The following is a 24535-nucleotide window of genomic DNA, read 5'->3' on the forward strand; positions in this document are numbered from 1 at the left end:
CACGGTTACAGGTTTTATTTCCATACATTGCCCCTTTCAAAGGCATGCCAGACGTTCCTCCTCCACAAAGGAAAGAGGCTCACAAGCAAATTTCTCTGTTACTCCAAATAGGGGCCATTCAGCCAGTCCCTGTATCAGAAAGGGGCCTAGGATTTTATTCTCGCCTGTTCCTAGTACCAAAGAAGGGGAACACGTGGAGACCAATTTTGGATTTATCTATCCTCAACACTTATCTGGACATTCCAAAGTTCAAGATGTTGACGTTACAACAGCTTTTACCTCTGCTGGGCAAAGATCACTGGATGGTAACTTTAGATCTCAAGGAAGCTTACCTTCATGTGCCTATAAGACTAAGTTGCAGGAAGTATCTGCGTTTCGAGCTGGAAATTCTCATTATCAGTTCTCTGCATTGCCCTTTGGCTTATCTACTGCGCCCAGAGTATTCACAAAGGTTCTGGCTCCAGTGATAGCTTACTTCAGGCTAAAAGGAATTCAAATCTGTCCTTACTTGGACGACTGCCTGATTCTGGCTCAAGACAAGGAAGACCTTCTACAGCATCTGGAATATGTTATAGCAGTGCTAAGATGCCTAGGGTATTCTGTTAACGAAATAAAGTCCAGTCTAGTACCCTCTCAAGACATGTGCTTTCTGGGTGTGAGACTGAATACAGCAGCCCAGATGGCCTTTTTAACCCCGGACAAACAAAAGAGTCTATCACTTTACTTCCATCAACTATCTCATCAGTCCGTGCTGACTGCAAGGACAGTCCTTCAAGCATTAGGGTTCATGGCATCTTGTATTCTGGTGCTTCCCAATGCCAAACTGCATATGAGGAAGCTACAATGGTATCTCAAAATGTATGGACACAGCACTGCCAGGATTTGGACACTGTCATTCAAATAATACCTTGCCTTCAAAAGGAATTTTTGTGGTGGGCTCAGGAATGTCACCTAAACAAGGGACTCTCTGTGACCCGCCAGAGGCGAGTCAGATTTTAACGACAGATGCCTCGGACATTGCTTGGGGAGCTCATCTGAATGGAAAGTGGATACAAGACAAGTGGCCTGCCAGACTACAGCATCTACATATCAACATGAAGGAGATGTTAGCAGTCCAGTTTGCATTAATGGCTTTCAAGGAGTTACTTCTTCCAGGGCAGGTGTTGATTCTAACAGACAACACAACTGTCATGTGGTACATCAACAAGCAAGGGGGAACACATTCTTATCCTCTATGCAGGCAAGCAATGATTTTATGGGAGACTGCGCTAAGCTTGCAACTAACTCTTCAGGCAAGGTTTCTGCCGGAGCACAGAACTCCTTAGCAGATGTGTTAAGCAGACAAATCATGGATCCCCACGAGTGGAAACTGGATCTTCATGTATTTCAGAAATTGACAGTGTCATGGGGAACTCCAGACATAGATCTGTTCACTTCTCCACTAAACCACCAGCTGCCAAAGTTTTGCACAAAGGGGTTTCATCACACAGCTTGGAAAGTGGATGCTCTGTCTTTCAGTTGGAAAAACCTTCATGTGTATGCCTTTCCACCTCTGCCTCTTCTTCCAAAGGCTATTAAAAGTCAGACAAGACAAGCCAAGGATGATTTTGATAGCTCCAGATTGGCCTCGCAACACTGGTACCCACTACTAAGGAGTCTGGTGAGGAAGCCTCCATGGCCTTTACCTTTGATTCCTCATCTGTTATCTCAGAAGGACGGTCATCTGCTCAATGTCAAGCTTCACTCTCTTCATCTAACAGCCTGGCATATTCTGTGTTGAAACACAGCAGGTCTCAACTTCCTCAACAAGTTTTAAATGTGATTATGGAAGCTAGAAGACCTAGTACAAGGAAAGTGTACGAGAAAAATGGAAGAGATTTTTATTTTGGAGTACAGCAAAGAATTTGGAGATTTCTGAGCCTAATTTGAGTGTGGCTCTTCAATATCTTACTGAATTATTGGACAAAGGTTTGTCCTTCTCTTCCATTAAGATTCATGCTGCAGCAATTTCAGCTCACTATGATTGTAACCCACCATTGTTTTCGCATCCTTTGTTCAAGCAGTTTCTTAGAGGGCAAAGAATATAAGACCCCACGTAGAGCTCCTACTCCTGCTTGGGATCTCAATTTTGTGTTGGAAAAACTTACTCTACAACCTTTTGAGCCTGCGGCTACTGCTGAATTGAAATACTTGTCATGGAAGACTGCTTTTCTGTTGGCTATTACTTCTGCAAGAAGGGTGTCTGAGTTGCAGGCCCTTATGGCAGTAGAGCCCTTTTGATTTTCCATAAGGATAGGGTATCATTACGTACTAATCCTTCCTTTATGCCTAAGGTGGTTTCTAGTGTGGCTTTAAACCAAACTATTCATTTGCCTACTTTTTATGCAGACCCCCAAAATAAAGGGAAAAGATTTTGCACACTTTAGATGTACACAGGCAATTGCGTTATTATTTAAGCAGGACTAAGGATTTTAGGCAGTCTCAGCAGTTGTTTGTTTCTTTTGCTTTGAGTTCGCAGGGCAAGCCTGTGTCAAAACAAACTATTTCTAGGTGGATTGGGTTTTGCATTGCATTCTGTTATTCCCATCATGGCAAGGAGATTCCAGCTGGGATTAGGCCTCATTCCACTAGGGCTACTGCCACTTCAACAGCATTTCTAAGGGGTGGCAACTAAGGATATTTTGGAGGCAGCTACTTGGAGTTCAGTGCATACTTTCTCTAAGCATTATCACCTTCCTATCTACTCTAAGGCTAGGGCTGGTTTTGCCACAGCTGTTTTGCAAGGCATGTTGTCAGCTCCTACTTCTTTATGATTTGCCAGCCTCCCTTACCTCTGCTTTGGGATTCTACCCAATAGTAAGGACTGCAGCAATGTGGAACGAAGAACATAGTACAGTTTTGTACCTACCATAAATGTAGATGTTCGAGGATCCACATTGCTGCAGTCCAATTTACCCTCCCTCCTTCCCCTCTGTGTTTAGGGGTGGTTGTGTAGGTGAGGTTATATGCTTGTATTTTTGTATATATCTTTTTGTATATATTGTACATATGTTTGGTGCAGGTATTTTGGGCCTTGTCTTTTAGGGTCTTCTGACATCTGGGGCAAGAAAAGACTGAGGATATGACGTCGGTCATGCGCATTAGTACCCTGACGTACTGACGTCAGTCTAATGCGCCCTGACCGACGTCAGCCTTATACTCTGGTATTCGGGCCGACTGGACAGCGGACTACCCAATAGTAAGGACTGCAGCAATGTGGATCCTCGAACATCTACATTTATGGTAGGTACAAAACTGTACTTTTTTCGGCTCAGATTTTGCGTACATTATGCCGTCGGATCCTCCGACTTCCCAAATTGTTAAAAAACGCAAAGAAAAAGACCGACACTCGCGGTCCACGGTTTCGGCCGAAACCACGGTTAAGCAAGCCGCGAGTGTCTCGGTTTCAGCCGAAACCGAGAATACCGGTCAATCTTCAGCCGAATCCATGACTACTACTGAGGCTCCTGCTACCTTAGTTGAATCGGCCTCAGAAGTTTTGCCTACTACTGTGGTTCCTAGTGATTTATCAGACACCATCCCTTTGGATGTCTCTACCCCAGCACGTGGTGCTGCTAGGCCTCCTGCAGCCATGTCTATTAAGGCCTTTGCCAGGGCTAAAGCAGCCAAAACTGTTAAATCAGTGCCTGTTAAGCCCCCCTCACACAGGCCCACTTCTAGTTCACAAATGCTTACTCTGGCAGAGGATTTAATATCCTTAATTAGGGGATCCCAATCTCACCCAGACAGGGCCTCTCAGCCACCAGAAAAGAGATCTAGAGCAGAGCCCCCCGAGCCAGTGTCCTCTGATGATTCTGCGGATGACTCAGACATTACAGACCAGCCAGAGGCTCCTTTGTCTACATATGAAGATTCCGATGCTGAAGAATCCATTCCATCTGCCTCTCCGCCAGAGGAATTTTCCTTTGGGGAAACCTTACATGCCATGAGAGAACAATTCCAATGGCAGGGACAAGATTTCTCAGATTCAAGAAAAAGGCTTAGGACATTTCTGCACTTACCACAACATAGGCCCTTAGCTATACCTCCAGTACTGCCTGTTGTGGATGATGCATTTAATGATGTTTGCGCTGCTCCTGATACTTTACCTCCAGCCCCTGCCAAACCAGATAGATTTTACAGGGTGCCAGACACTCATCACCACCTATACAAGGCCCCACTTGCAGATCCTGAGACTATATCCCAGGGGCCTAAGGCAGTAGCCTCGACCTCAGCAAAAAACCCTACTCCTTCTGAAAGGGAATCCAGGTCCTTAGAGAGATGGGGGAAAAAAGTTTACACCTCTGCTACTCTCTCAGCTAGAGCTTTAAACTGTCAGTTTCATATGATCCAATACCAAGAGTTTATGCTTGATCAGTTAACTAAGAAGCTGTCCTCTGATGACTCCTTAGATAAGAAATATGTTTTAGAAATTTTTATTTTTTATTTTATTTTTATCTTACCCTCTGTTACCCCCTCCATACCCTTCCACCTTAACCTTCTTTCCCTGCTACCTCTAGCATATACTTACTCCTACCTTTTACCTTCTTACCTTCACTTATCTCTTGACTAGCTCTCCTGCATGATCTGCTCTTCTCTGATTGCTTTCATCTCATACTGTTTGTTTCTGCCCTGCTCTGCTCCCCTCCCCGCCCTATTCCTTTCAGGGCAGGCACTTTACCTCTCTTCCGGTTCTCCTGCCTGTCCCCTCTCCTCCCCCCTTACTTCCCTCTAACCCTACTTCCTTTCTTAAATCTATATATACACCTGACCTCACTCGCGCTGACTCTTTTCCCTGAGAATCCCCTGGCTGCTGAGCGCCCTGCCTTCGGCGTTCCAACTGTGTGACGGTAGCGTGTTTTTGCCATTTGTTTTTACTGAAACGGTGTACCTTTGCTGTGTTTTATCTTAGCTTGTTTTGGCTCTGTTACTGCTGTTATTTTGAATGCCTTGCAATACTACTAGGAATACTGCACTGACTACAGTCCCATTTGTCTGTTTGCCGCTATATTCTATTAATCGCCAATTTAGCCACTACTGTTTAACGGCTAACCTGTTGTATCGCATTTTTCAGTCATAGGTGTACAAGCTCGTAACCACACTTTACCGTCCAGTTTCATGCAAGTACATCGTACGGCTTGTACGGAATAGCTTGTTCACATGGGGACAGCGGAATTACATTAAAACCGCTCTGCCTTTAAGGAATTTCATTTGTTTTTTCCGTGATATAGCTTGTTTGCATGGGGACAGCGGAATTACATTAAAACCGCTCTGCCTAAAGGAATTCCGGTTCATTTACTGTGACTGGTTTTCGTGCCTTCCCCTCTCCATTAAGCCTTGCTTTTGGATTAAATCCTAGGTGACTAGCACCCTACCTAGGTATATTTATAGCCTTATTATCTCTCAAAAGTGCACAGTTAGTAGCGTGTTTTCTCAGCTACTCCATAAGCGCTTTTGCACTTTTTCTTGACCCAGTTAGTAGCGTGTTTTCTCTGCTACTCCTAAAGTGCTTTTGCACTTCTTCTTGACCCAGTATCACAGACACTAGCGTACTCCATTGCGGTAGCCTCCCTACGCGCAAGAGCCCTACCTGTGTTTGTGCGCTCACCTCTCTTACTTAGTTATCTTTTATGATAACATTAATAAGACCCCTCTAAACCTCCTCTGATCAACCGTACCACTAATTGTAGTCTATGGCGAATTAATGTTATAGAGTGGTCTGCTCTGCTTTAATTGGCAGAATTTAGCATTGTAAGGTGCACTGTTTTTATAGATTGTTCTACACTGATTCTAATGGTTGCATTTTAGCATTCTATCTCTGCATAGTCTATTGCTACTGTATGCTATCTTGTAGCTTCATGTGTTATATTTATGAATGATTTCCACTGTCCTTTGCTGTAGACCTGAAACATTTGGCTAATCTTATTAGTTATAGAGACATGAAGTTCTGAACTTGAAGGTGGGACCTTTCATAACAAGCTAGCGTTTTTTTGCTGTTGCCTGATTTCTTTTTTATTTTTCAACACTAGGATTTGAGCCTGACCTTGTATATGCTACTGTATTCATGATAGAGTGATTTAAGGTTGTGTCTACACTATATATTAAATCTTCTCCTTCTCCCCCCTTTTTTTCCCCAGCTATATACTCTTCCTGACCACTTCTAGGTCCGTGATCATATATCCTGACTAGGATTGCTGCCTCTATACTACTGTAAAGACCTAAGCCAACCCTCTTTTGGGAGCCCTCACCTTGGAAATTAAAGAAAGTATGTCCTACAATTCCTGCAACTTGTACATTTCTGTTGTTAGCCTTTAATTGTACAACCCGTAGCCAGGTCAGCCAGCAGCCTCCCATTGTTTCTTCCTAACATCTAACCTAAGTCTCTGTTAGAATCCCCAGCTACCTGCCTTGTATTGTATGCTGTAAGCCCTATAAGACGCCACGGTTCCAGTACCTACTGTTGCCTCTAGGTGGCGCCCTTCTCATAGAGATTCCCCTGTGGAAGTTATTTCTCCCCAGAAAAGCCTCTTTATCTTACCCTCTGTTACCCCCTCCATACCCTTCCACCTTAACCTTCTTTCCCTGCTACCTCTAGCATATACTTACTCCTACCTTTTACCTTCTAACCTTCACTTATCTCTTGACTAGCTCTCCTGCATTATCTGCTCTTCTCTGATTGCTTTCATCTCATACTGTTTGTTTCTGCCCGCCTCCCTCCCTACCCCTTATCCCACCCACCGCACCCTCACCCTTATAGCTCTCTAACCACTCCCCCTAAAGAATCCCACCTATCCATATCTCCAACCTCAGTTATCTATCTCCTCCCATTAATTACTAACTTTCTACTTGCTTCCTCCCCCCTCCTATTCCTACCAAACTACTGTGCCTCTTCACATCAAGTCTCTCAAACTGTCACCTTAATCTTAACCTACCTTATTATTGACAACTCCTAGTCTCCTCTAATCACCATGTCTTCCAAAACCAACAAAAAACCATCCTTGGACCCTATAATAAAACAGAACCCAGCCAAGCTATTACCCCTTTTCATTTTTACCCTAGTACTCACACTACCCTACCTCCTTACCTCTTATGAAACTAATTGTAATTATAACCTTAAAACCCCTCCCAAACAAACTGCCACTAATTTAACTACCCCAAAGTTCACATACTCAAACATTACTTTTAACTCTTCCTACCTCTTAGCCAAATATCACAGACTGTTCCATATCAAATCTAATAATCTCATGGTAAGAAAACTAAGATATTTGATAATGATTACATGTAAGCCACACTTAAACTATAATCCCTCTACCCTAGTAGATGGTGATATACATCCTAACCCAGGACCCTTTACAATTCCCTCTGAAGCTACTCCTATTATCTCAAAATCCTCCCTTCATTTACCAACCTTTAATTCTCATTCCTTACTCATAGGACACCTTAATATCAGAAGTGTAAACAACAAAGTCACCCTTCTCCACTCTCTTCTTGACTACTACTCTTTCGACATCCTATGTTTAACAGAAACCTGGCTAAAACCCCTCACCAAGGATACAGAAATCATCCCACCAGGATATAACATCTTAAGACAAGACCGCAATACCCGCAAAGGAGGGGGAATTGCTCTAATATTTAAGACTGATCTAAATATAACCCTAGCACCCTTTGCTCCCCCTGAGAACACTAAAACTGAAATCCTTATATCAAAGCTACAACTAAACCCTCATAAAGCCATATATATTATCAGCACCTATCTCCCTCCTGGAAATAACTCCATAATTATAGAAAATCTCCTTAGCTGGGCATCAACCACCTTTCCACAAGAAACTGTAATACTTGGAGACTTTAACCTCGACTGGTCATCAGTTAACACCACAACCAGTCTCTCATATTAATCTCCATGGCTTTACTCAAACTATTAATACCTCTACTAGAATTAATAAACCTAACAACAAAGAAAGTATACTAGATTGGATTCTTATTAATAAACCACAGCTACAATACCTTACCGGCACTTTACCAGATGACATTAGTGACCACAACTTAACCTATATCATAAGAAAGAAGAATATTGCTACTAATGCCCCCACCATCCGAACATCTCGTAGCACAAAAAACTTTAACCCCATCCTATTTAACTTGGAACTGAATGCCTGCAACTGGTTACCCCTACAAAGTCTTCCACTAGAAGAAGCTGTTCAATATTTTAACAACACATTCCTATCCATCCTAGATAATCATGCTCCAAAAAGAACTGTCAGAGTCAAAACTAAACCCGCTCCCTGGCTATCTAAGGAAACAAAGCACAAAATGTTACTCAGAAACAAATCCTGGATAAAATGGAGAACTAGTAAATCTCCCTCTGACCAACAGACCTTCAGACACCTAAGGAATAGTACTAAAAAAGCTATTATCTTAGACAAAAAAAAATACTATAGCAACCTCCAATCAACTAATCATAATAATCCCCAAAAATTCTGGACAACCTTGAATAGACTTCTTCACCCTGGACAAACTACCACCCCCTCTCCCTCTGGATCCGAAAAGAATTCCTCCCAGGAAACTGCCAACGCTTTCAATTCCTTCTTTACTAATACTATAAATTCTCTATCCTCTCACCTTTCCTTTGACAACTCTAGCATCCCTGCCCAAGCAGCATCTACTCAACCTTCCTTCACACTACAACCTATCTCTACCACCTTCATCCAAAGATGTATCCAAAACTAAAACCATGTACCCCATCAGCTGACCAACTCCCATCTGAATACCTCCAAAAAGCAGCTAAAGCTCTAGCCTATCCCATATCCATCCTTATCAATAGAACAATTAATGAAGGTATCATACCTGACATCTGGAAGATCTCACACATTATACCCCTACATAAGGGAGGTAACTCAAACATACTCTAATTATAGGCCTATAGCACTCTTATCTCCCATAGCTAAAATCATGGAAAAATGTGTTCACTTCCAACTAATGAACTACTTAACTAACAATAACGTTCTAACTCCATGTCAACATGGCTTCAGGCCTTTTCACAGTACTACCACTGCTCTTCTTTCCTTTACTGACTTCATAAACACAAACCGCAATAATAACATTCTTTCCTCTGCACTCTTTATTGACCTTTCCAAAGCTTTTGACATGGTCAACCACCCCCTCCTCATAAAAATTCTTGAATCTCTTGCTCTAGAACCTAAAGCTATCCTTTGGTTTACCTCTTACCTCACTAACAGAAAACAGGCAGTCCTCTGGGAAAACAAACTCTCCTCTCTCCTTCCTATCTCTCTTGGTGTCCCACAAGGCTCCATTCTTGGGCCTCTCCTTTTCTCCCTTTTTATAAATGACCTACAATCAGCTATCCCTCAAGCAACTTGTATTCAATACGCTGATGATTCCACTCTCATTTGCTCAGCTAAAAACATTCCTGAGCTACAAACTATTACTCAAAATGTATTCCACACAGTTGAAGCTTGGTTTCTAAATCGCTGCGTACTCTTAAATGCTAAAAAACTAAACTCCTCCTCTTTAAACCAACTACTAGATCCCCACTTTAGATTTCTCTATCTCATCTATTAATGGTACCCTCATATCAGCTGACCCTCTACAAACTGCTAGGTGTCATGATTGACAACAATCTTACCTATGATTGTCACATCAATAACACCATTAAAACTGTAAACAGAAAAATGGGCTCCCTATACAGAATTAGAACATTCTTAACCCCTGCAGCCAAAGCTACTCTTGCCCACTCTCACCTTATTTCAACCCTTTTCAGCCTCACCAATTTACACTAACCTGAAGAAAAATAATCTCTCAAAATTGGCTAACACATACAATAGTATTGCTAGATTTGTGACTGGTAATCAATTTAGAACTCACCACTGCTTGAACCTTCAACAACTTCACTGGCTTGAATTTGAAAATATGTTGCTTCTTTCCCAACTCTCCTTTGTCCATAGAGCTCTGTACCAACCTAATAACACTCCTGCACTCTCCAAACTTTTGACCCCCTACTCTAACCTGAACTCACTTCGTTCCTCCAGTAAACTACTAGTAACTTTAACTAAAGCCAACAACCTTGCTGGTGACTCCCTCTTCTCTAACGCCCTTGGCAAACACTGGAATCAACTTCCTACTGAACTTACTTCTATTCCAACTCCTATTCTGTTCAAACAAAAACTCAGAAGCTACCTTAAAAATCAATGGTTATGTCCCTGCTGTAACCCCGACTAAATTCTCCCTATAACCACCTCTAATCCTCCCTCTCCCTCTCCGTCCTCCTCCTTTCCTTCTACTATCTGTATGACCATCTTGGACAAGCTTTAACTCTATTATTCCTTTTCCTCCTTTAAAATTGTTTTATCCTTACTGCAAGTATAATTTTTTTTTTTTTTTTATCTGCTCACTCTTTCTGTACTTTTCTTGTCTCTCTTTTACTCTTCAGATAACCTTCCTATAAATTATCTAGAAATAAGTTTTTAACTGTATTTTTATGGTGTGAATTTGAGGTATCCACTCATACTATGTTATGTGAATAATAAATCCCATGATGTCTTCCTGTATATTTGCATATTCCCCCTCCTTTTCCTCTGTCTTTCCAAGTTTATTGTTTGTTTTTTTTATATTGCATATTCCCCCTCCTTTCCTCTTTCTTTCCAATGTTTATTGTTTGTTTATTGTTTGTTTATTTTTTGTAAATTATGTAATTGTGTTTTATACATATGTGGAGCTTTTCTCCCCGGGCCTCTACTGAAAATGGAAATATATCCAGTTAGACTAGCCCGGTTAACAAATGTAAAATAAAAAAAAAAAAATAAAAAAAGATACCTCAGATTTCTTGCAGGATCAGAGCATTATCAATTCTCAGCATTGCCCTTTGGCTTATCTACTGCGCCCAGAGTATTTACAAAATGCCTGGCATCAGTAATCGCTCACTGCAGGCTACAGGGAATACAAATTTATCCATACCTGGACGACTGCCTGTTACAAGCGGACAACAAAAGCAAGCTGACAACAGATCTACAAAGAGTCATTTGCTTACTACAAGCCCTGGGATACACAGTCAATTTACAAAAGTCAAGACTGATACCATCCCAAACAAGAACATTCTTGGGTGCGGATTTGGACACAGTAAAACAAATGGCATTCCTAACTGCAGAAAAACAAAAACAACTCCCTCTTTACTTCTTGGCATTAACAAAGCAGAACAAACTAACAGCAAGAAAAGTACTGCAGGCCTTGGGCTTCATGGCATCATGCATAATCTTGGTCCCACATGCCAGACTGCATATGAGAAAGCTACAGTGGTACCTAAAGAACTTATGGTCTCAACACAAGACACAGCTTAGAAACCGAAATCTCAGTAATCCCATGCCTGAAACAGGAGATCCTATGGTGGGCTCAAACATGCCAGTCAAACCCAGGCTTACCCTTCCACAACTTTCAAGCAAGCCAAACCATCACAACGGACGCCTCAGACCTAGGCTGGGGGGCGCACATGTTGGACAAATGCATACAAGGATTGTGGACTCAAGACCAGCTGCACCTGCACATAAACCAAAAAGAAATGCTGGCAGTAAAACTAGCAATACAGAAATTCAGACCATTCCTCAAAGAAGGCCATTTAATGATAAGGACAGACAACACCACAGTCATGTGGTACATCAACAAACAAGGAGGCACTCATTCATACCCCCTATGCAGAATGACTCTGGACCTTTGGAATATGGCTCTGAGCTACAACATCCAGTTACAGGCAATATTTGTGCCGGGAAAAGAAAACACCCTAGCAGACATGTTAAGCAGAACCACCTCGGATGCTCACGAATGGATGCTACACCCGGACATCTTCAAGGCCATCACAAAGAAATGGGGAATGCCGCAAATAGACCTATTCGCATCCCCACTCAATCACCAGCTCAAAAAATTCTGCACAAGGACATGCCACCCACTTGCATGGAAGGTGGACTCTCTGTCCTTCAGTTGGAAAGGCCTGACAGCATATGCATTTCCACCTCTTCCTTTGATGCACAAGGTACTACTGAAAATCAAAGAGGAACGTCCAAGTATAATCCTGATAGCTCCGAATTGGCCAAGACAACACTGGTACCCATTGCTGAGGAGCATATCTCGGGGGAGAATGTGGTCAATACCCCTGATGCCTTTGATGTTAACTCAGAACAACTACAACATCATGCACCCAAACCTAAAAACATTGCAACTGACTGCCTGGAACATCACATAGCAGCAACTAACCCAGACCTATCCCAAAGGGTTAAAGACATTATCCTTGAAGCCCGCAGACCTTCAACAAGAAGGAACTATGCAGGAAAATGGAAAAGGTTTGTCATTTGGAGTACTGAAAGAGGAAAAGATGTGTCGAACATAGATATTGCTAACATCTTGGAGTACTTGGCAGTGCTTCTACATACAGGCCTGTCTTATTCCTCCATCAAGATACATGCATCAGCTATTTCAGCAGAATACAGCTTCGATCCACCTGTCTTTTCGCATCCTCTACTCAGGCAGTTCCTCAGAGGGATCAAGAATGTAAAACCTCCTAGGAAACCACCATTACCAGCAGAACTTTGTGCTAGAAAAATTGACACTCCCTCCATTTGAACCAGCAGCAACAGCAGATCTTGAACACCTATCATGGAAAACTGCTTTCCTACTGGCAATTACTTCAGCAAGGAAGGTTTCGGAACTACAGGCCTTAATGGCAGTACAACCCTTCCTAATCTTCCATCAAGATAGGGTCTCCATGAGAACTAATCCTACATTTATGCCTAAGGTGGTATCCAGAGTGTCTTTAAACCAGGCAATCCACCTACCTACCTTCTTTCCCAATCCACAGAACAGGGGGGAAAGACTGCTGCATACCTTGGATGTACATAGACAGTTACGCTACTACTTGGACAGAACCAAAGGTAACAGAAAAACTGACCAGCTTTTAGTAGCCTATGCAACAGGAAGGGAAGGAAAAGCAATTTCCAAACAGACAATCTCCAAATGGATAGGAAATTGCATAAGATTCTGTTACTCCTACCATGGAAAACCAATTCCACAGAACATAAGACCTCATTCTACAAGGGCTACAGCCACTACCACAGCTTTCTTACGAGGAGTGGCAACCAAGGACATTATTGAGGCGGCTACTTGGACCTCCGTGCATACATTTGCCAAGCATTATAATTTACCTCTATACTCTAGATCCCAAGCAGGGTTTGCCACTGCTGTACTGCAAGGATCCTAACTACACCATAATTTTTCTTCCTCCACCCCTAGTTGGCTATGGTATTCTACCCATTTGTTATGACTGCAGATGCTACCTTGAAGGACATAGTACAGTTTTGTACCTACCATAAATGTAGATGTCCGAACAGGATAGCATCTGCAGTCAGGATTACCCACCCTCCTTCCCCTCTGTGGTACTCTTAGGGTATTTACCCCCCTATTAGCTAGCTGGGGGGGAGTCTCTTATGGTGTATTTGTTTGTATATATGTACATACATGCTTATTTTTTGTGTTTGCCTTCTACTTTTTTGGAAACATTGGCATTTTTCCAAAATTTAGCTTTCCAAGAGGGCAACTGGCATCTGGGGCAAGAAACACTGAGGAAAATGGCGTCGGCTGATGCCTTTATACCCGAAGACCAGCAGAGATGACGTCGGGTGAAGTGCGACATCAGCCGAAGCCGGACCCAGACTTTGGAATCCGGCCGACCGAAGGGCTGCCTGACGACAGGACAACCCATTTGTTATGACTGCAGATGCTATCCTGTTCGGACATCTACATTTATGGTAGGTACAAAACTGTACTTTTCTGCTACTTGCACCATGGTAAACCTCTGTCCAAGGGGATCAGATCGCATTCCACCAGGGCTGCCTCTACTTTAGCAGCTTTTCTCATAGGGGATCCAACCAAAGACATTCTAGAAGCTGCTACTTGGAGCTCTGTTCATACCTTCACAAAGCATTATCATTTGCCTCTCCTATCCAAATCCAGGGCAGGCTTTGCCACTGCAGTTCTGCAGGGCCTTATAGCCGCTTTAATGCTGTTTAGTTCCATCCTCCCATCCATAGCTTTGGGATTCTGCCCAACTGTAATGACTGCAACAGTGAAACATGAAGAACATAGCACAGTTGTGTACACTTACCATAAATGTAGATGTTCGAGTGTATTCACTGTTGCAGTCCGGGTTACCCACACGCCATCCCCCTTTCTATACCTTTTCTTTCCTTCACTGTACACAAAAGCCTTTGTGGTGTGTATGTTTTTAGATGTTTCTGAAGGTGCATTTATATATATTTACTGTTTTTATATATATATATATATATATATATATATTTTTTTTTTTGTTTTGCTCCTCGTTTGGGGGGCACCAGATATCTGGGGCAAGAAAAACTGAATAAAATGGCGTCGGCTGCATGTTTTATACCCTTGACGACCTGACGTCATGGAAAAGAAGACGGCAACCGACGCAGGACCCAAGACTTTGTTATTCAGGCCGACTGAGTGCAACCTGCCAGCAGATTACCCAAATGTAATGACTGCAGCAGCGAATACATTCGAACATCTACATTTATGGTAAGTGTACACAACTGTACTTTTCCATTCCAAGTTTTTTTCTGGTACCCAGAAAAGACAAATCATGGCATCCAGTTCTGGACCTATCTACTCTAAACACCTTTCTGGACCTTCCAAAATTCAAGATTCTGACTCTTTACCAGTTACTTCCTATGCTAGGCAAGGATGCCTGGTTGGCAACTCTAGATTTAAAAGAAGCATACCTGCACATCCCAATCAGTGAATCTTGCAGAAGATACCTACGCTTCAAAGCAGGCTACTTGCATTATCAGTTTTCTGCACTGCCCTTTGGCTTGTCTACTGCGCCCAGGGTATTCACATAGTGCCTGGCTCCAGTTATTGCATTTTGCAGACAAAGAAATATTCAAATATATCCATACCTGGACAATTGCCTAATTCAGACAGAAAACCAGGGCATACTTCTAAATCATCTGGCATTTGTAAAGAGGATTCTAACTTGTCTGGGTACACCATAAATGAAAAGAAATCACAACTGGTATCCTCTCAACAGATTACATTCCTGGGTGCAAGCTTGAATACAACTGCGCAGATGGCTTTCCTCATGCCAGAGAAGCAAATTCATTTGGTAACTTACTTCAAACAAGTGGCCACAAAAACCCTGCTATCTGCAAGACAAATACTGCAAGCCTTGGGGTTTATGGCCTCCTGCATTCTTCTAATTCCATATGGAAGACTGCATATGAGGAAACTACAGTGGTACTTAAAAAGTCTATGGAGTCAACATCGTCACAGCCTGGAAACAATGATTCCTATCATACCTTGCCTATGTCTGGAATTTCTATGGTGGGCAGTGGCCTGCCACCAAAACAAGGGTCTGCCATTCACACTACTCCCTGCTGCCCAAACCCTAACACAGATGCATCAGACTATGCATGGGGGGCTCACCTAGCAGGGAAGTGCATTCAGGGCAAATGGAACCCAAATCAAATGCACCTACATATCAATCAGAAAGTAATGTTAGCTGTACAGAATGCTCTGACAGCCTTCAAGGGCTACATTTTTCCAGGGCAACTAATGGTAAAGATGGACAGCACCACGGTTATGTGGTACATAAACAAGCAGGGAGGTACACATTCTTACCCCCCCTGCAGACTAGCCATGGCATTGTGAAACACAGCCTTGAGCTACCAAGTGCACCTACAAGCTCAATTCCTGCCAGGAAAATTGAATACACTGGCAGACAGACTAAGCAGAAATCTCATGGAACCACACGAGTGGAAACTGGAACCACAAATTTTCAACATCTTGACAAGCAAATGGGGAGCCCAGACATAGATCTATTTGCCTCCCCCCAGAACTACCAGTTGGACAAGTTTTGCACAAGGACTCCCTACAAAGAAACTTGGAAGGTGGATGTTCTGTCCTTCAGCTGGAAAAACCTATCAGTCTACGCCTTTCCCCCTCTGCCTCTGCTCTCCAAAGTTCTGCTAAAAGTCAAACAGGACAAACCAAGAATGATTTTGATTGCTCCAGACTGGCACCCACTCCTGTGCAGTGTGTCACAAATATCTCCATGGCACTTGCCTCAGGACCCCTTCCTTACTGTCTTAGCAGGAGAACCAAATTCTGCACCCTCAACTTCCAACATTGAACCTTGTAGCATGGCTAATCATTTAAATTCACCCTTATCCCTCAGCAAACCTGTGCTGGATGTCATCTTGGAGGCGAGAAGGCCTAGTACTAGAAAATCTTATGCTGACAAATGGAAAAAAATTCTGTGCCTGGAACCAATCTTTAGGGATGAGCACAGCAACACCCAATTTACCTCAGATTTTGGAATACTTTACTGACATGCTTCACAATGGCCTGTCTTTTTCCTCTATTAAAATCCACGCTTCAGCTATTTCAGCTCACTATAACACAGAAGCAGCCCTCTTCTCTCATCCCCTGCTCAAGCAGTATCTCAGAGGGGCAAAGAACTTGAGACCACCTACCCCTGCCTGGGACCTTTACTTTGTTTTGGAGAAGCTCACTCTGCCTCCTTTCGAGCCAGCTGCTACTGCAGGCTTAAAATTCCTTTCTTGGAAAACCGCCTTCCTTTTAGCAATTGCTTCAGCTAGAAGGATATCTGAATTACAGGTCCTTATGGCAGTGGAGCCTTTCATCATCTTTCATGCGGGCAGGGTATCTCTGAGGACCAAGCCATCCTTCATGCCCAAGGTGGTTTCCAGGTGTGGCTCTTAATCAGTCCATTCATTTGCCAACCTTCTTTCCCAATCCACAGAACAAAGGGGAACAGATTCTGCATTCCTTGGATGTGCACAGACAACTTAGATTTTACTTGGACAGGACTAATCTCGAAGAAAATCTGAAAAATTGCTGGTAGCTTTTGTTGCAGGGGCAGAGGGGGAGGCTATTTCAAAACAAACCATTTCTAAATGGATAAGCCATTGCATTCATTTCTGCTATAAGCACCGTGGAAAACCTATCCCCCAGGGGATCGGATCTCACTCCACCAGGGTTGCATCTACTTCTGCAGCCTTTCTTAGAGGTGTTCCCTCCAGGGGTATTCTAGAAGCTGTTACGTGGAGTTGTGTACATACTTTCACCAAGCATTATCATTTACCAATTTTCTCTAAATCCAGAGCTGGCTTTGCCACTGCTGTTTTGCAGGGCCTTATAGCTGGTCCTAGCTGTGAAAACTCCTCCTCCCAACCATACCTTTGGGAATCTACCCAAATGTAGTGACTGGAACAGTGAAACACGAAGAACATAGTACAGTTGTGTACACTTACCATAAATGTAGATGTTCGAGTGTATTCACTGTTGCAGTCCTGGTTACCCTTCCTCCAGCCCTTAATTTTTTCTGGCTGTACCTCGACTTTATTTTACTATCCTTAAAAGCCTTTTTGGTGTGTTTGGTTTTGGTTGGAGGTATATTTTTGTGGTTTTAATTTTATTTGCTCTCCATTAGGGGGGCACCTGACATCTGGGGCAAGAAAAACTGATGTAAAGGCGTCGGATGCATGTTTTATACCCCTGATGACCTGACGTCATGGAAGAAGAGACAGCAACCGATGCAGGACCCAAGACTTTGTTAATCAGGCCGACTAAGGGCAACCTTCCAGCAGATTACCCAAATGTAATGACTGCAACAGTGAATACACTCGAACTTCTACATTTATGGTAAGTGTACACAACTGTACTTTTTGACGCCCTAGAAGCAACTTGCATGACAGCAGTCACAGGTTCTATAATTGGAAGGCATGCCTGGCTTAAGGAGCAGACCTTGCCCGACCATGTCAAATCATAATTATTGGACACTCCTCTGAACAAGGACAGTCTGTTGGGCACCAAAGCAGAAGAGGTTTTAAATAAGATGGAAGAAAAGGCTAAGTCTATGCAGACAGTCAAGGATTTTTTGCAAAAGCCGTCTCCAAGATTTAGTAGGCATTGCCCTTCGAAACATTGGTCCTTTCCAGCCCCCTCAATACCATCTCAAACTAGACCCAGGAGAAACATCCCCACCCCCCAGATTACAGTCTCAGGGTATGCAGAGATCTAAGCAATGGAGTACCTCCACCTCTAAAACAGGGAGTGCTAAGCCACCCCCTTATGGAAAGAATTCATAATTTCTTCTCAATTCCACTCCTCACCTCTGCCCAATTGCTCGTGCCCCTAGGAGGAAAACTTGCCTACCATGCAAGAAACTGGACCTCCATCACCAGTGATCAGTGGGTCCTCAACAAAGTATCCCAGGGGTACAGATTTTATTTCCACACGCTGGCAACCCCAAAAGGGTTCCCAGACCTTCCTCCAAACCAGTGGGTAGAGGTAGAAAACCAAGATCAGTCCCTGCTGTCCTTAAGGGCAATTCAGCCTGTTCCTACAGAACAGATGGGTCAAGGTTTTTATTCCAGACTTTTCCTGGTACCAAGAAAAGAGGGCACCTGGTGGCCAGTCTTAGATCTATACATTCTAAACATCTTCCTGGTGGTACCAAAATTCAAAATGCTCACCATACAGCAGCTTCTCCCTATGCTGACCAAAGATGCCTGGTTAGCCACCCTAGACCTATAGGAGGCCTATCTGCACGTCCCAGTCAGGGACTCCTGCAGGAAATATGTACGTTTCAGAGCAGGATCTATGCATTATCAGTTCTCTGCAGTTCCCTTTGGCTTATCCACTGCACCCAGAGTTTTCACAAAATGCCTGGCTCCAGCCATTGCCTATTGCAGACAGAAAAATATTCAGATTTACCCTTACTTGGACGATTGCCTGATTCAGGCAGACAGGATTAGCTGTTGCAGCACCTGACATTTGTAAAGGACCTTCTAACCTTCCTGGGGTACACTGTCAACGAAAAGAAATCCAAACTAGTCCCCAGTCAAAAAATTGCATTCATGGGAGCAAGCTTCGACACAGCATCCCAGATGGCATTCCTTACGCCAGAAAAACAAGCCTATCTGTCAGGCTACTTCTCTCAAATGGCCACCAGAACCCAGCTATCCGCAAGGAAAATCCTGCAGGCTCTAGGGCTCATGGCCTCCTGCATTCTGCTAATTCCATATGCCAGACTGCATATGAGGAAATTCAGTAGTACTTAAAAAGCCTGGTGCCAACATTCTCAAGACCTGGAAACTATCATACCTGTAATACCTTGTCTAAGGAAAGAGTTTCTTTGATGGGCAGCAGCATGCAACCACAACAAGGGACTTTCCTTTACACAACCCCACACCGCTCAGACCCTAACCACAGATGCATCAGAGTATACATGGGGTACACATCTGGATGGCAGGTGCATTCAGGGCCACTGGAGCCCAAACCAAATTCATCTGCACATCAACCAAAAAGAGATGCTAGCTGTTCAGCACGCTCTGACAGCTTTCAGATCCCTAGTCTCACCTGGCCCCTTCTAATAAAAACCGACAACACCACAGTGATGTGGTACATCAACAAGCAGGAGGGAACCCATTCTTATCCATTCTGCAGGCTAGCTATGACCCTGTGGAACACGGCCTCAGCCATGCCAATTCACCTGCAAGCTCAATTCCTGCCAGGCAAACAAAACTCTCTGGCGGACAACTTAAGCAGAAATCTCCTAGACCCACACACGTATTTAGACCATTACACCTTCAGCCCTCTGACCCAGTTATGGGATACCCCGAAGGTGGACATATTTGCCTCCCCCTACAGCTGTCAGCTCAGCAAATTCTGCACCAGGTTACCTCACAGCAAGGCCTGGAAGGTGGATGACCTATCCTTCCAGTGGGCAAATCTCTCAATGTATGCATTTCCCCCTCTGCCTTTTCTTACAGGAGTACTACTCAAGATAAGGCAGGCAAGACCAAGGGCAATCCTGATTGCCCCTGACTGGCGAAGCCAACACTGGTACCCACTACTGTGCAGTCTGTCACCGTTGCCACCATGGCACCTATCTCAGATACCAACCCTCTTGACTCAGCAGGAGGGACAGATCTTGTATCCACAATTGCAGACCCTGAACCTTGCAGCCTGGCTGATTCCTTGAATTCTCTTCCAGTGGCCAGTCTAGGCAAGCAGGTACTGGATGTAATATGTGAAGCCAGACGACCCAGTACAAGGAAATCCTATGCTGATAAGTGGAAAAGGTAGGGTTCCTGGATTCACTCTAAAGGAGCAGATACAGCACAACCCTCCTTACCTCATCCTGGATTACCTAGCAGACCTACTTCACAGAGGACTGTCCTTCTCTTCCATTAAGATCCATGCCTCCGCCATCTCTGCACATTACAGCACTGAGCCACCCCTCTTCTCTCACCATCTCATCAAACAGTTCCTGAGAGGGGCTAACAACTTAAGGCCACCAAGAAGACCCCCCCCCCTGCTTGGGACCTCAATTTTGTGTTGGAAAAGCTCATGCTACCCCCCTTTGAGCCTGCAGTGTCAGCAGAGTTTGAATTTCTCTCTTGGAAAACAGCTTTGCTTCTGGCCATCACTTCAGCTAGAAGAGTGTCTAAGATACAAGCACTTATAGCTGTGGAACCCTTCATAATTTTTCTTGCTGACAAGGTTTCCCTCAGGACTAACCCTACTTTTATGCCTAAAGTGGTGTCCAGTGTGGCTCTCAACCAATCTATCCATTTGCCTACCTTTTTCTCTAATCCTCAAAATAAGGGGGAAAGGATCCTGCACTTCTTGCATGTGCACAGACAGCTCAGATTCTACCTGGATAGAACTAAGCTCTTCAGGAAATCTGACCAATTACTAGTCAGCTTTGCACCAGGGGCAGAGGGCAAGGCCATATCAAAACAAACCATCTCCAAATGGATAGCACACTGTATCCATTTTTGTTACAAACACCATGGGAAAGGAGGTCAGAATGCATTCCACTAAGGCAACTTCAACCTCTACAGCCTTTCTCAGAGGAGTCCCTACCAAGGGACATTCTGGAAACTGCTACTTGGAGTTCTCTTCATACCTTCACCAAGCATTACCACCTGCCTATCTTTTCCAAATCTATGGCGGGCTTTGCAACAGCAGTCCTGCAGGGCATACTAGCCAGCCCAAACTCTTCTTGACTGCCTCCACCCATTCTTCAGCTTTGGGAATCAACCCAAGTGTGATGACTGCAACAGTGAAACACTAAGAACATAGTACAGTTGTGTACACTTACCATAAATGTAGATGTTCGAGTGTATTCACTGTTGCAGTCCTGGTTTCCCACCCTCCAGCCCCCTTGTCTCTCTCTCTCTCTCTCTCTCGCTCTCTTTCTAACCCCTTACTGGTATTTGTTTTTTACTGGTGGTGTTTCTCCACTATAACTTCGCTCCCTATTTGGGGCTCCTGACATTTTGGGCAAGAAAAACTGATGCAATGGCATTGGCTGCCTGTTTTTATATACCCCTGACGACCTGACGTCAGTCCTGAAGTGACAGCACCCGATGCAGAAATACTAAGCCTTTTGGTATTCAGGCCGACTGAGGGCTACCTCTGGCAGGATAACCCAAGTGTGATGACTGCAACAGTGAATACATTCGAACATCTACATTTATGGTAAGTGTACACAACTGTCCTTTCTTAGTTTTGGGGAGAGGCAAATAGATCTATCATTTGGACAAATTCTGCACAAGAACTCATCACAAAAAAGCATGGAAAGTGGATGCTCTATCCTTCAGCTGGAAAAACCTATCAGTCTATGCCTTTCCCCCTCTGCCTCTACTCTCCAAGGTCTTACTAAAAGTCAGACAGGAAAAACAAAAATGATTCTAATTGCTCCGGACTGGCCTCGCCAGCACTGGTACCCGCTTCTAAGGAATATGTCACACCTTCCTCCATGGTACTTGCCTCAAACACCTCACCTATTGTCTCAGCAGAACTGTCAAATTCTGCACACTCTGCTCCAAACTCTGAATCTTGCAACATGGATAATCAACTAATTTCACCAACAACATCTCTCAGTAAACCTGTGATGGATGTCATTTTGGAGGCCATAAGGCCTAGTACTACAAAGTCTTATGCTGATAAATGGAAGAGATTATGTGCTTGGAACCAAGCACAAGGAATAGACACAGCAAAGCCCAATATTCCTCATATTTTGCAATACTTAACTGAGATGCTTCACAAGGGTGCATCTTTTTCTTCAATAAAAATACATGCCTCTGCCATCTCGGCTCATTACAACATAGAGCCTCCCCTCTTTTCTCATCCCCTGCTAAAACGGTACCTCAGAGGGGCCAAAAATTTAAGGCCTCCCAGGAGAGCACCAACTCCTGCATGGGACCTCAATTTTGTGCTGGAAAATCTCACCTTACCTCCTTTTGAACCAGCAGCTACTGCAGAAATTTCTTTCCTGGAAGACAGACTTTCTCTTGGCAATCACTTCAGCTAGAAGGGTTTCGGAACTACAGGCTCTCTTGGCAGTGGAGCCTTTCATTATTTTCTACCAGGACAGGGTGGCACTCAGGACAAATCCTTGTTTTATGCCTAAGGTAGTATCCAGTGTGGCCCTATCCAGACCATTCACCTGCCAACTTTCCTCCCAAATCCGCAGAACAAGGGGGAGTGGATTCTGCATTCATTAGATGTACACAGGCAACTAAGATTCTACTTAAACAGGACAAAATCTCTAAGAAAGTCTGAGCAACTACTGGTGGCATTTGCTGCAGGATCAGAGGGAAGGCTATATCAAAGCAGACTATTTCTAAATGGATAAGCCATTGCATTTGTTTCTGCTACTTGCACCATGGTAAACCTGTGCCCAAGGGGATCAGATCCCATTCCACCAGGGATGCCTCTACTTCAGCAGCTTTTCTCAGATGGGTCCCTACCAGAGACATTCTATAAGCTGCTACTTGGAGCTCTGTTCATACGTTCACAAAAGCATTACCATTTACCTCTCTTTTCTAAATCCAGGGCAGGCTTTGCCACTACAGTCCTACAGGGCCTTATAGCTGCTCCTAATGCTGTTTAGTTCCATCCTCCCATCCATAGCTTTGGGCTTCTACCCAAATGTAATGACTGCAACAGTGAAACACAAAGAACATAGTACAGTTGTGTACACTTACCATAAATGTAGTGTATTCACTGTTGCAGTCTGAATTACCCACCTGCCAGCCCCCTTTCTATACCTTTTCTTTCCTTCACTATACTCAAAAGCCTTTGTGGTGTATTTGCTTTTGGTTGAAGGTAAATTCTGTGTTTTCTAAAGTGCATTTATATATTTATAGTTATATACATATATTTTTGCTCCCCATTTGGGGGGCACCTGATGTCTGGGGCAAGAAAAACTGATCAAAGTGGCATCGGCTGCATGTTTTATACCCCTGATGACCTGACTTCATGGAAGAGGAGACGGCAACCGACACAGAACCCAAGACTTTGTTATTCAGGCCGACTGAGGGCAACCTGCCAGCAGATTACCCAAATGTAATGACTGTAGCAGTGAATACACTCGAACATCTATATTTATGGTAAGTGTACACAACTGTACTTTTAAGTGCTTAATGTTTGTTTTTCCCCAGTTTTTAGCATTGGTTATGTGGGCCGTCGTCGTCTCAGGCCTCTTCTACCCTGTACTCGTCTAACTTTCGTTTTGTCCTGAATGAATCCATTTAAGTTAGGGGATTTGTTTTCTCCCCCCTTTATTTTAGCCCATTTTTAGTTAGAGGGCTCCCTACCCCTCTTTTGCCTTCCTTTTTTCTGAGGTTTCATTGCTTAAGTTAGAGACATCTCCTCGGGCTAGAGGAGATAGTAAGTTAGAGACCTCTCCTCTAGCAGCCCTCCCCCGTATAAAAAAATAAATAAACAACAACTTCTTTCAGGTCTTATCTTTCTGATTATTGGTTAAGTGCCTTACTGTTTTTATAGTACTGGTTAGTTGCTGTTGTGGGTTATTCCTCAGCATGTCTAAAGATTCTGTGAAGGAAGTTAATCTGGGTTTAAGAAGTGCGATTCGTGCACACAAAAGATGTCTTTGATTAATGGGCGCACTAGCTGTGTTTACTGTTTAGGTGCCATTCACCTGCAGGACTCCTGTTTCATCTACCATGGTTTCAGCTCCAGAGTCCTGCAAGAACACAAAAATAAACTTATTGTCAGAGGTTTATTGAAGGGGCATTTGATGTGACTGTTGAAAGGAATCCGGCCTCTAAATCCTTTGATAAGTCAACTAAAGAATCTACTTCCTCGGCTCCAGTTTGTGAGCCGATTTAAGAAACCAGAAAAACATATTGCTTCGAATCCGAAGGTTGTCGGGTCCAAGATGTCTGTCTCCATCAGGTTCAGCTTTGTTGGAACCAATTCAGAGCCAAAAAGGCCTTTGAACCGGTGCGTTCAGTGCCACAATCGCCCCTTCTGCAGTCAGTGGCTGGTAGCCATAGATCCTCTCTGCCTATGTGGAGCGGGTGGTCAAGAGGTTACTTTGGAAACCAGCCCTAGCTAAAATTCTTTCAAGCCAAGCCCA

General features: G+C 43.6%; 1 protein-coding gene across 2 annotated transcripts in view; it reads left to right on the forward strand.

Annotated features, from left to right (window-relative positions):
- Positions 1–24535, forward strand: part of TOPORS (TOP1 binding arginine/serine rich protein, E3 ubiquitin ligase) — a 345065-nt gene that overhangs the window by 245692 nt on the left and 74838 nt on the right. Inside the window, exon 2 of one of the 2 annotated variants that reach the window (XM_044061004.1) lies at positions 6177–6304. The exons of the other annotated variant lie outside the window; for it this stretch is intronic. The gene's annotated coding sequence lies outside the window, so the exon portion shown is untranslated. The remainder of the gene's footprint in view (positions 1–6176; positions 6305–24535) is intronic. 2 annotated transcript variants of the gene reach the window in all.

Source organism: Protopterus annectens, chromosome 2.part0 (genome assembly GCF_019279795.1).
Source record: "Protopterus annectens isolate FY-2018-M chromosome 2.part0, PAN1.0, whole genome shotgun sequence".
Lineage (NCBI taxonomy): Eukaryota > Metazoa > Chordata > Ceratodontiformes > Protopteridae > Protopterus > Protopterus annectens.